Genomic DNA, 12,696 nt, shown 5'->3' with positions numbered 1-12,696 from the left:
AAAGTTTCACTTCACAATAAAATCTAAAACTTTAAAAACTAAAAACTATGTGTGGTACCAATGGTGATGAAACTTAACAAAGTTTCACATGGAGGTCTCCGCGGTGGTCCTGGACCGTTTGATGGACCATGCCTCAACGAGCGGGGGTTCCTCCGAGATCCAGGAAGTGCGACGTCCAACCGCCTGAACAATGCCCGACGTTGCCCGTTGCGCCGCCTCGAAGGGTGCTAGGGTGCCACCGTCAATGTGGAGGAGCCGCCGCCATCACCACCTAGGTAGTAGGTGGAGCGGCCACGCGTCTTTGGAGATCGTCGAGAGGGTGAAGGCTCCTGCGTGTCGGTCAGGCGCCACTGGCTCCCGGACCGTGGACGAGATGAGGAGCATGACTCCTTCACGGCAGTCGGGAGCCATTGGCTCCTAGACTGCCAATGGACAGGGACATCGGTGTCACCTCCTTGTCGCGGTGGAGATGGCTTCGCACCAGGGGCGACAACGACTCCTTCATGCAGCATCCTATTTGTATGTCGCTATTGCGTGGGACCAATTGGGATAGTGACACTGGATCACGATTGTAGCGCGACCGCTCCAACAACAACAACTCTATCTGCTGCACGAACTCCTTGTTCATTGTGGTGGCCTCGACGAGGAGGAACGACTGTTGCTGCTCTTCGTCATTCGAGGAGATATAATTCAGCTTCACGTGTGAGGGAGAGGTCGATGCAGATAAGCCCGGAGAACGCGAGCCGGCGGGGGTCGCGGAGAACCACTTCGAGCTGTTCGACTTTCCCATTGGAGCAAATTTGGGGAGAGGGAAGGCGACAGTGTAGGGTTTGCATCCGTGGGTGGACGGCTTAAATATCCGAGACTGACAGACTGGATCTGCTTCAATGCGGGTAGCGGCCAGAGTAGGCTTCTCGGCCAATGCACCGGTGTGAATACTGGGCAGGCCAATTGGCTGGTCGGCGGGCATGAATGTGTGTAGGGAAACATCCCGTCATCTCATGCGGTCACGTCTGCTTTGACCGGCATGAATGTGGCGCGAAGAGCAGAGTGAGGGTTCTAGACGGAGCTACATGAGGGTTTTCAACATGGGCCCATATTGTCGGATGCCACTACAAGAAATATGTCAACTTGTGACCACCACTATTGGTCACTGAAAGGTCACAAATTTCCATTTGCGACCTTTTTGTGACCAAAAACAGAAGGTCAAAAGCTGGCGGTCATAAACTGACTATAGCGACCTTTCTTCTGGAATGGTCGAAGACGTTTACGACCAAAATACGTCTACTATGGCGTTTTGGTCACTAGCAACCTCCCCAGGCCACGTAGGCATCCAGCATGGCAATCTGACGTGGCACAAGATTCAGTTCGGTCCAATTCGATTTTCTACATGGGCCTAGCCCAACAATTCGGCCTTTTTACTGTATATTTTCTCTATTAATTTTCTCTAGCTACATGGGCCTGGCCCAACAATTTGGCCTTTTTATTTTCTAGGCATGGCCTTTTGCGGTCCATTTCATTTTTATTTTCGAGGGTTTTTTGTGGTCCAGTTTTTAGATGGGTCCCAATTGTCAGATTTTTCCTGGCAGTGGATCCACATCGCTTTTTAAGCAGTATATATCAAACGGAAAGAAGAAAAGAATATGAAAATCTTCAAATAACAACCAAAATAGGTTTATTACAATATATTCTGTACAGAGCAGAACATGTGAAACTCCATACACTCATTCACATCACAACAACCAGTTTAACCTACAAATATTGCATGCCCAGGAACTTAAAACTTCACGTACATAACCATACAATGTTCCACACAATCACAAATATTGCGATTGAAAAATAAAACACTCTGCCAAGTTAAAGCTAGCTACTCTTGGATACCACGAAACATGCTCTTCAACATAGGAAGAAGCCATCAACGGAGTTCTACCAACAACACAAGCTCCATTCACCTACAAGAACAGAATGGAATATCAAGTACTGGATCGTTCAAGCAGATTACAACCAACATATATATGTAGAAGTACATCAGGAAATATGATAGAAAAACCGGACAATAGATACACTTATACAGCCCAACAAATGGGTGATGACGACAAGATAAAAATATAGAATAGGAAATTTATGAGATTGCATATTTGCCAACAAATGAGTGATGACAACAGATACACTTATCGGGAAAATATATATTTAACGAAATTTCACATTAGAAAGTAGTTTCTGCTTCAAGTTTTAAAACTCAACCATTCATCATTAATAGTAGCAATTCAAACTAGAACTTAAATTCTCTAGTAAGATATTCAATACAACATTGTACTTTCAAAAAATTGAACAGTTGCAAGTAACAGCTTAATAGACATCAAACTCACTAGGCAGATTAAATTACTACAGTACACTAGTGCAGAATGAATCAGTGATGTTATTATAGGTTCTGAATTCACAACGCGGGCACGACATTTGCAAATTTGCTGCAACCAAAGGTTGTGCACCAAGTAAAAGTAATTCCCAGCAAAGGTTATTCACAAGCGAGCAAAGCAAAGCATACGGGTACAACGGTATGATGCAGCAGACATACATAGACACATAACAGGATTAGACGCCACTTGATTCGCTGATCCATTACCAACAGTATAGTTAGTTTACCCTTTACTTAAATGTCAGGTCATTTCATTTCAATGCAACTCTTGGTTGCAGATGTATTATTATTGCTCTAGTACGTACTAATCAGCAGCAGCAGCAGCAATAGTACTAGATAGTAGTGTCAACCAATAAGCATCAAAACCAACCAACATATATTTATTCCTCATGACTTATTAGCAGAAAACAGAGTGAGTTTTTCTGTGCGTATCTGCAATACAGTTTCAGTCTAAAACAGAGTTGGTCTACGAAAAACAGGGGTAGGGAAGTTGTTACCTGGGTGTGGCTGTGGTCGCCGAATTCAGGGATAGGGCCGCTGAGGTGGAGGTGGTCCTCCTGAATCTGCAGTTTGCCGGCGACGAAGATGAAGCGGAAGGCGAGGAGGAGCTGTGTGCCGGTACATCCATCCAGCGATAACTGCTCATTCATGGCAAGAAACCACATCACATCTCAGTCAAAGGAATGGAGGGTACGGGAAGAAGAAGAAGAAACTGAAGGTAAGAAGACGTGGATGGCGTCGGAGCAGTGGTGGAGGGGCGTCCTCCATGGGCGCCGCCTCTGCGTCCACCACCGGGAACATCTCGTTCAGGTCCTTGGCCCGTAACGCCTGCACGCACCAGATTAGATCACAACACGGCGTCGAAGCTAGAGATCGATGCAACTTCAATTCAAAACCGGATATCAAAGAACAATGTACAGAAGAACTTGCCATTTAGTTCTGCATGATCATCACGGTCTACAATAACAATACAACATGGCGTTCTGGTTCTGTAGCTAATCAGCGCCAAGAGTAGATCTCCGAGGTAATTGCAGTGCCTTGCAATGCCCCTAAATGCAACAAAGAAGGGCTTGTTATAGTATTTTTACATTCATTCAGGATAGCAGCTTTCCTTTTTCTTGCAAAAGGACAGCAGTTAACAAGTATAATTACTCCCAAGAGAAGGTTTGAAAAACCCAACATGTCTAGGAAACAACTGTTCAGTAAAGTGCAGCGGCTGGATAAATCTATCATGCACATCATTTAAGCAAAAAGTGTTCCAACTAGTATGGAACCACATATTTGTTATCTGTGTATCTACACACCTTTTGGAGTAGCTGCAAAGAATTAACACTAAGCATAAGATACACTAAAGAACTTTCAGTGGAGCAGCTGCACATAATTAAGAAAGCATCAGCAAGTTAACAAGCTACTGAAAAACTACTGCAACCAAAACAGTACTACAAAATACAGATTTTGCAAAAATTTGTAAACTGAATTTTTTGCCAAGGAAACAAAAATTTATAGCTTCAGGCCTACAGAATAGCTTCAGGCTGGAGCACTACAGTTGTTGGTTAGACTTCATATAGCTTCAGGCTGGTTGGAGTACTACAGCAGCAACCATTTCATGGTTAGACTACTCCATTTGCAGTAGCCAAATATTCATATATCTACAGTAGCAAAAAGTTGGTTGCCTGACTAAATAGTCATCCTCTCGTGAGGATTCTGCAGCAAAAGAGTTGCTGCTTAGGTAGTGGCAATAGTTGACCCTGCGCTAAATTGCTCTTTGCAACTTTGGACTGAATGTATTGAGATGTTTAGCTACTATCAGCAGAGTTGCAGCGTAGTGTTTAGCTATCTATCTAGTATAGTAGCTGCTAGCCATGAGAGCGGTGAAGATTGAGGTGACCTGAGCAAGCGCCAAGGGCTGATGGTCAGTCGGTGATGCTGAACCCGGTGGCCCCATTTGTTTGCTGGTCATGGTCGCCATGGTTCCAAGGTCCTGCAGAAATTGGCATCCACTCTGTTTCAAAGCTCCCCCGTGGCGCCTAATCAAAACAGAGCAAGAATGGGGGATCTAGCACACAGTGGATGCGAGCTAGGACAAAGTGGGGGAGGCGATTTACCTCATGTGCTCGACGAATGAAGGCGGTGGATCTCAGACGAACAGGTCGCAGTCGTAGCTCTCCACGCCCCCGCCGTCAGCGACGACGAGCGTCTCCCCGTCCTTGAGCATCTTCCGCGCCATGGCTTGGACTCCGGTCAGCCGCAGAATAGAACCCTAGGACGACGCTTGGGGGCGCAGGCGTGGGGGTAAGACATGGATCAGATGCCCACGGGCATCGCGTGGCGGCGGACCTCAGGCGGAGTGGAGGACCTCAGGCGTCCATGGCGGCCTCCTTGCATAGATAAATACAGATGGGATTGAGATTTGAGAGAAAAAAAGGGAGACACAAACAGAGGGAGGAAGAAGAGCGGGGGAACACGTCGACCTGCGAGACTTCGGTCGACGGTGGAGCTGCTCCGGCAAGGCGCGAGGCCGAGGCAGCGGAGACCGAGGCTGGATCGTGTTGGATCTCCCTCCCTCGGGTTCTTCTCTTCCTTCTGGTGAGGGAAGGGGAGGGGCGAGAGGAGGAGGGCGTGGGGGAGGCCATGAACGGCGGTGAGCTCCGTCGGAGGGAGGCGGCGGCGGTGATCTGGAAGGGAGGAGGTGAGCTCTCGTTCGCTCTCTCTCTATCGGGTGAGACAGCGAGGAGAGACGAGGGAAGGGATGGGATCGGGGTGGGTGGTGGCGGCGATGTGGGAGACGAGGGGAGCAAGATCTGGATCGAGCAAGGAGAGGGGGGCTGCTAGGGTTTGGGTTGGGTTGGGTTGAGAAGGGACCTGAGAGACGTTGGATCCATCGGATGTGGACGGTCCAGATCGGCTAAGGGGGGTGATCCGTGTGAAGAGCTCTGATTGGCTCAGAAAAATTATGATTTAAAATAGTTTCTAAGTACTAAAACTAGGAGGGTTTTGTGAAGCAGCTATCAAAAATATTTTGCAAAATGGCACAACTAAAATTTTCTATCAATTTAGACCATATTTTCTAGATGATAGCCAGTTTGCATGCAATTTTTAATCTTTGTAGCTATTTTAAATCATTATTTGAGTGCCCAAAATGAGTATTTTTGTGAAGGGCCTACCAAATAATTGTTGCAAAATTGTACCAAATAAATTTTTTAAAATACTAGGCCATATTTAATGCACAATTGACCAAATGGTTGGGTGTCAGAAGTTTTGATCCACCTCTGGTGAAAAAGACAAATTTCCGCCGATTCAGCTGGAAGCGGGTCAAATTTGAACTGCAGCTGCCTCGTAGCTTGCTCTTTATTTTTTCCAAAAATCATTTCTAGGTACATAAGTATCTATTTAATCAGAGAAACACCAAAAAAATTCCAAGATTCAATCACTAGCTAGGAACGGACATTCCCGCCGTTTTGACCGCATTTTGAAACGGGCATAAAAAATTCAAAAAAATTCAAAAAATTGGAAAACCTTTGCATTGCGCCATTATATGTGACCAAGTTACCAGGAAAAATTATAAACTTGTAATATGACGAATATTTAAAAAAAGTGTCCTCAGAAATGAGCTATCATGCGTGAAGATGAATGGCTTTCAACCCAAATGCTCAATCTTATGGCCACATACATGGCATAGTTTGTTCAAATGATCTCATATTGTGCATAAGGGTTCATATTGGATTGGCAAACAATGTTGCTTAAGGAAGTTTTCATTTTCTTTGGACGAAAAAACCATTTTCCATTTTTCGAGTGCCCAAAAGGAGGTTTTTTGTGAAGGACCTCCCAAATAATTGTTGCAAAATTGGACCGAATCAATTTTATAAAATACTAGGACATATATAATGCACAATTGACCAAATGGTTGGGTGAAAAAAGTTTTGATCCACCTCTGGTGAAAAAGACAAATTGTCGTCGATTCAGTTGGAAACGGGTTAAATTTGAACTGTAGATGCCTCATAGTTTGCTCTTTATTTTTTCCAAAAATCATTTCTAGGTACATAAGTATCTATTTAATCAGAGAAACACCAAAAAAATTCCAAGATTCAACCACTAGCTAGGAACGGTCAAGCCCGCCGTTTTGACCGTATTTTGAAACGGGCATAAAAAATTCAAAAAAAATCAAAAAATTGGAAAACCTTCGCATTGTGTCATTATATGTGACCAAGTTTACAGGAAAAATAATAAACTTGTAATATGGTAATTATTTTAAAAAAGTGTTCTCAGAAATGAGCTATCATGTCTGAAGATTCATGTATTTCAACCCAAACGATCAATCTTATGGCCACATTCATGGCATAGTTTGTTCAAATGATCTCATATTGTGCACAAGGGTGCATCTTGGAATTCCAAACAATGTTGCCAAAGAAAGTTTTCATTTTCTTTGCACGGAAAATTCATTTTCCATTTTTCGAGTGCCCGAAATGAGGTTTTTTTGTGAAGGACCTACCATATATTTGTTGCAAAATTGTACCAAATAATTTTTATAAAATACTAGGACATATTTAATGCACAATTGACAAAATGGTCGGGTGTCAGAAGTTTTGATCCACCTCTGGTGAAAAAGACAAATTCCCGTCGATTCAGTTGGAAGCGGGTCAAATTTGAACTGCAGTTGCCTCATAGTTTGCTATTTATTTTTTCCAAAAATCATTTCTAGGTACATAAGTATCTATTTAATCATAAATACATGGTTTGGTGGCGATACGTCGAGGTTTGGGCGGTGGTCGAGGCCCCCAACTCTAGAGCGCGTAAACTCGCATGCCTGCCGCGTGGTCACCGCGTGGCCGTGGCGTTGCCATGTGTTCTGGGCGGCCTAGGCATGTCTAGTGGGTTGGGCACTCCCCAGGTAGGTGCTAGGAAGAAAATCACAACATAAAATTCTCACGAGGAGACCGATCGATGCTCAAACATGAATAAGCAGCCAAGTGTTTGATTAACGGTACGGGAAATGCACATGTCCAATGGGCGTGAGTTTTGGCCGAGGATGATCATCTACTAAGGATAATGTATTCACAAATTTTCAGCTCAAAAGGAGGATCCAAGGTGGTACTTGCTTTGCAAAGTACCACACTGGACAAAAATATGAATGTTGAAGCTGGGCTCAAAATAATGAATGGATTGAGCTGAAATTTGGTGGAGGATGGTTATTTGGGCATAGGAAAGCATTGTAGAAAATTGATATCATTTTGACATGCCAAAGTAGTACTTCCTTCACAATGCTCTTCTATGGACAAAAACTTGGGAAAACTAGTGAGAGAGATTGGATGAATGAAATGAGCTAAAAATTGGTGTAGGTAAGTTACATAGGTATGGTCATGCGCTGGTAAATTTTTAGATAATTTGGGTAAGCCTAGCTAGTACTTACTTCACAAAGCTTCTCTCGAGGTAGAAACTTTGGAAATTTCCTGAGAAAGATTTACTAGGAAAATTGAGCTGAATATTATCATGTGGAAATGATTTGGGTATGGAAGAGTGCCCGAAAAGTTTTAGGGTAATAGGAGGGGTCTATATAACACTTGCTTTGCAACATGCCAATTTGGCCATAAAATATAAATTGAACCTGGGCTCACATAGATGATTTGACTGAGCTGCAATTTGGAGGAGGGTGATAATTTGGGCATACGAAGGAACTTTATAAATTTCATGTCATTTAGAGATATAAAAAAGGTACTTCATTCACAATGCTTCTAGGTGGACAAAAACTTTGGAAATTTGCCGAGGAATATTTGCTAGGAAAATGGAGCTGAATTTGGTCATACGGTAATGATTTGGATAGAAAAGAGTGCCCAAAAATTCCGAGGGCAATCAAGAATATATAAATAGAACTTCCTTCATAAAGTGTTGTTGTGAGCATAATAGGAAATTGAATATTGTGGAATTAGTTTTGAACTAGGCAAGGAAGGATTTTTACATATTTGATGAAGATATGCCCCAAAGAATTTATGAGATTTTTTTTGGGAATTTTGGGAATGATAGAAATATAGGTTGCTTCACAACCTAGGGCAAAAACTGCCACATGGACATGACACATAGGAAAAACTGATGAGATGGCGCCTAGTCATCACAACCCACCACAATCTACAAGGCTATGACCATCTATATTGGTCATTAACAACTAGAAATAAGGGAGCGGACTAGCACTGTTTGCTTTGTGACCATTTCGTGTAAGGAAATTACGACCTTTCTGACCAAAATGGTCGCAATGGTTTAGGGTTTGGAGCCCCCTGAACAGCTTTTGACCAATTGGTCTAAAATGGTCATAAATTTATGACCAATTCTTCGAGGGTCACTAACAGAAGGTCATAAGTTGACATATTTCTTGTAGTGTGCATACGTGGCGAAGGTCCAGATGCTCACAAACCTCCCTTATGTTTAGTTCTAGTTTGTGAAATTTTGAACGTCTGGACCAGTCCGAACAAATTTGGTGACCGGCGTTGATGTCAAAAATGACTGAACTGTCCGATCCGACATTTAGGGGTGATTTGGTGATTCGGGGTGGAGTTGCTCTTAGCCATGTGGTTCTTAGCAACAAAGTTGATGCCACCGAACCTTCGTTGAGGCTGATGCATCCTTTCACATGAGAACAACATAATTATCTTAGCAATCGATTCGAAATTCAGAACAACTCTTTCAATGCAAAGTTTAAACAAACCAAGATTGTTTAGCAGACATACAGATACAGTATACAATGATCTTGTCTGAAGTACATAACCACAGAGGGATAGGGCTTTGGAACGATAGCGAGCAGCCACGGGGACGACGAGGGCTTGGGAGCGATGATGAGCGGCAGAGTACGCCTTAACGTGGTTGACCTCTTGTCGTAGGCCCCCAGCATGATGTCATACCTAGACAAACATATATAGAAATCATGCGAGAGATCCATCAGAAGACAAATAGCTCTAATGAACGACAGAACAGTAATAAAAGGATATCCTAAGTTAGCGTTAGGATCTAAAGTGTGTGTTTCCAGTATATCCCTCTTATCTAGCCCAAACTTAAAATTTGCAACCATGTACAATTTTTGACTGCCGGTAATGTGTTCCTTCGGCCTGTTTTGGGGAATGGTGAGTTGGATAATAAGCTTAAAATGGATAGAAAGGTAGCCATGCCTGTGAGTTTTGTAGTGCTGCTGAATCTGACAATTACCTGTGCATGATTTGTCGACTCTGCTGGTTGCTACATGCGTTTGGTCAGTTTGTGGTTGTGCTTTTGCCTTTTGGAATGGGAATCGTACAGTGATATTCAGCAGCTGTTTGGTAGCTTGTTGAGTTCATTCCAAGAAAACCATAAGAACATGGTGGGCAGGAATGCTGCTTATTTTCAGCGCATCAGGCGACCTGACCCTTCCATTGTATTATTCGCATTGTGTAACTAGATCGACAGAATGAAAATTTATGCTGCCACATTGTAGCATAATTGCAAAAAAGAGGACACTTAGGTTTGCAGTTGAGGAAGGAGGAGAGTCTTGTACTGGCGTATTTCAATTTCCCCCCTCTTTTCATCGTTGGATCTAGGAATAACGATATATTATTTTTCAACTGCTGTAAATCTAAAAGTCAACCAACATGTGGAATTTTCTATCTTTTCCTTTAATCATATATGCACTTATTGTGTCAATGCAAGAAGCAGAAAGCGTGAACATCTACAACAGAGATTGTAAGATGTCGTAGAAGATTGTAATAGTTAATCTAACTTAATCAAGCCATTAAAAAAGTGCAAGCGCAGACAAAGAATCACTTGTTAAAAAATATAATATGATAGTTTCTTCTTCTTCTTCTTTGCAGGGCAATATAGTATGGTAAGTTGAATAACCGGTGAATAATAGCCCCAGTCATGCTCCATGCATTTTTGAAAAAAAAATATAAAAATAAAGAGACCTAAATCTGAGAATAGTTGAGATCTTCGTACCTCTAATTTCAAACCGGTGCAAACAAAACTGAAACCTGCGAAGTTAAGAGAGACATAGAATCAATACAGAAATATAGTCAAATGGGTTCAACACTTTGTAAGTTATATGGAAATCTGTATATTTTATTTTAGCAACAACCTCACTTGTAACACACTTCTTTATATCCAAATATTGTGAGGTGTGGCTAAATTTACCAAAATAAGATGATAAATATTTTGGATTCTTTTCTGGTTATCTGGGATATAACATTGCAAATAATAGGATCCACAAACATTTACAGAGGGCAACAATATGGAGTTTAAAATTGACAAAACTTTGATATATTATTTGTTATGAGATGTCAGCTAAAAAGAAGGGACAAAAAAATATGCAACATCCACAAGGGAATTGCTTATAAGTTATAACAAGAGCAAGATAGTCACATGCTAGTTTGTATATGATCCAGATGGCTACTATCTACCAAGAGTATTGGGGACCATTCATTTGCAGTATGTAATAAATTGCAACCGCCATATAATTCCGATACATGATCAACTTGGAACTGCTTAAAACATAACTGTTACTAAATAATTTGTGCATACATCGTAGTTCAATCCAAAAGCCAAACTGATAGGACAATGAAAGTCAGCTAGAAAACTGCAGTACATTCTTTCTCCACAAACATGCAATTATATAACGGTTACATTCTTCTATTTAGTTTGAGTTATTCTTCCCTTCATTTATAATGCATAAACATATCAAGAAATGGAAGAAATAGTAGCATGATGAGTGCGAACAGTAACTTACATCCAGATCCAGAAATTCTGCTAGTGATATTAATTTTCTCAAGGCTTACTCCATAGGTAGTCAGTGTCTTCAAAATTCCATAAACACAGCTATTGATTTTTGCACATTTGATTTGAACAAGTTTAAGACAGTTGGATGCAACTGACTGTCCCAATGGTTTGTATATTCCTTTCATATTCATCACATTTGGACGTGCCTAGCATATAAAAAAATAGAACAAATCAGATAATCATAGATGGTCACTTTAATAATACCCAGCTATCCATCTCAAGAATCTATACCTTAGAAAGTTGAAGAGTAAGCTTCTCCAACACTGGTGAGTGCTAGAGAAAATAAATCAATGCATTGTGGTCAGCAGCCAAACACCAGTCATTGAGTAACAAAGTCTTTAACTTTGTAAATGTAGGGCACCACTTCAAATCCCTGTTGAAAACAATCTAGGGAAAGTGCAAAAGAGCCGGATCAAATTAGGATAATTTGACCTTTGAAGTACAAAGTGCAATCTGCTGATGTGTGTAGTATGTCATATGGAATGTAACTGTGATTTCTAATCATTGACGGTGTTGCTGCACGAGAGTAATGAAACAAAAACAGTATATTATTAGGAATTGAGAGAGAAATAGTTGCAAGCATACCACGTCAGATTCAGCTGACAACTCCAAGTCCATGGCTTCTGACAAACCTTTGAGAAAGATGCTGTCGTTGCGGTCATAACCAGGCCCATATTCAGGATCCCCATGATGATGATAATAATAATAACGACAACCATGGTAGATATAAACACCACAATCATCGAATTGACCTTTAGAGCATCGATCAGCAGCATCATCGCCAAGTTTAACAACGGCTCTTGCTAACCACGGCAAGCTTCCAAGCAATGGGGCCCTTCCTCGTTGCCATTCAATCAACTCGAGTGAAACGAGACTTGGTAGAGAAATAAGAATGCGAGTATACTCTGTACTATCGTAGCTGGCGATGCGCAGACGTTTCAAGGATGGAGACAGCATGTGTTTGACAAAAACATCGCAATACTCCATAGTCAGCTCGACCAATGCCGGACAACCTGAAAAATTAAGAATGCTGTCGTTGACAGAGACACCATCAAGATGTAACTTGGTGAGGTGCTGGGAAACGAGATGCAGATCAGATAGTGGCGAGGGTTCCTGCTCATGGACGACATGAAGCCAGAGCACCCTGACACAGTGCACCGCTTTCTAGATCCAATTGGTGGCGCGCCGCTGGTTCACGGGCGATAGCATGAATTCGTCGTCAACGAAGTTGAATTCGCAGGAATCCAGAGGCGCGCCTGCGCCGCCATCGCCCCCACACCTGAGGTGGAGCAGGTTGTCCACAAACTCGGCAAACCTTTCGGCGCTGCCCCATCCCTCGGGGCCGGTGAAGAGAAGGGTGGGCACGGACCTCTAGACGGCGCGCCAGGGCCGGGCGAGTACGCACATCCGCAACACCTCTTGAGCCGGCAGTAAGCGGAGCACGTTGTGGAGGACGTCTTCCGGGAGGGCGCTGATGCGGTCCACCCCGCTCG

The sequence above is a fragment of the Triticum aestivum genome, chromosome 4A (assembly GCF_018294505.1).
Source record: "Triticum aestivum cultivar Chinese Spring chromosome 4A, IWGSC CS RefSeq v2.1, whole genome shotgun sequence".
Taxonomy (NCBI): Eukaryota; Viridiplantae; Streptophyta; class Magnoliopsida; order Poales; family Poaceae; genus Triticum; species Triticum aestivum.
The sequence above is the reverse complement of the archived record's forward strand: the minus strand, read 5'-3'. Positions refer to the sequence as shown.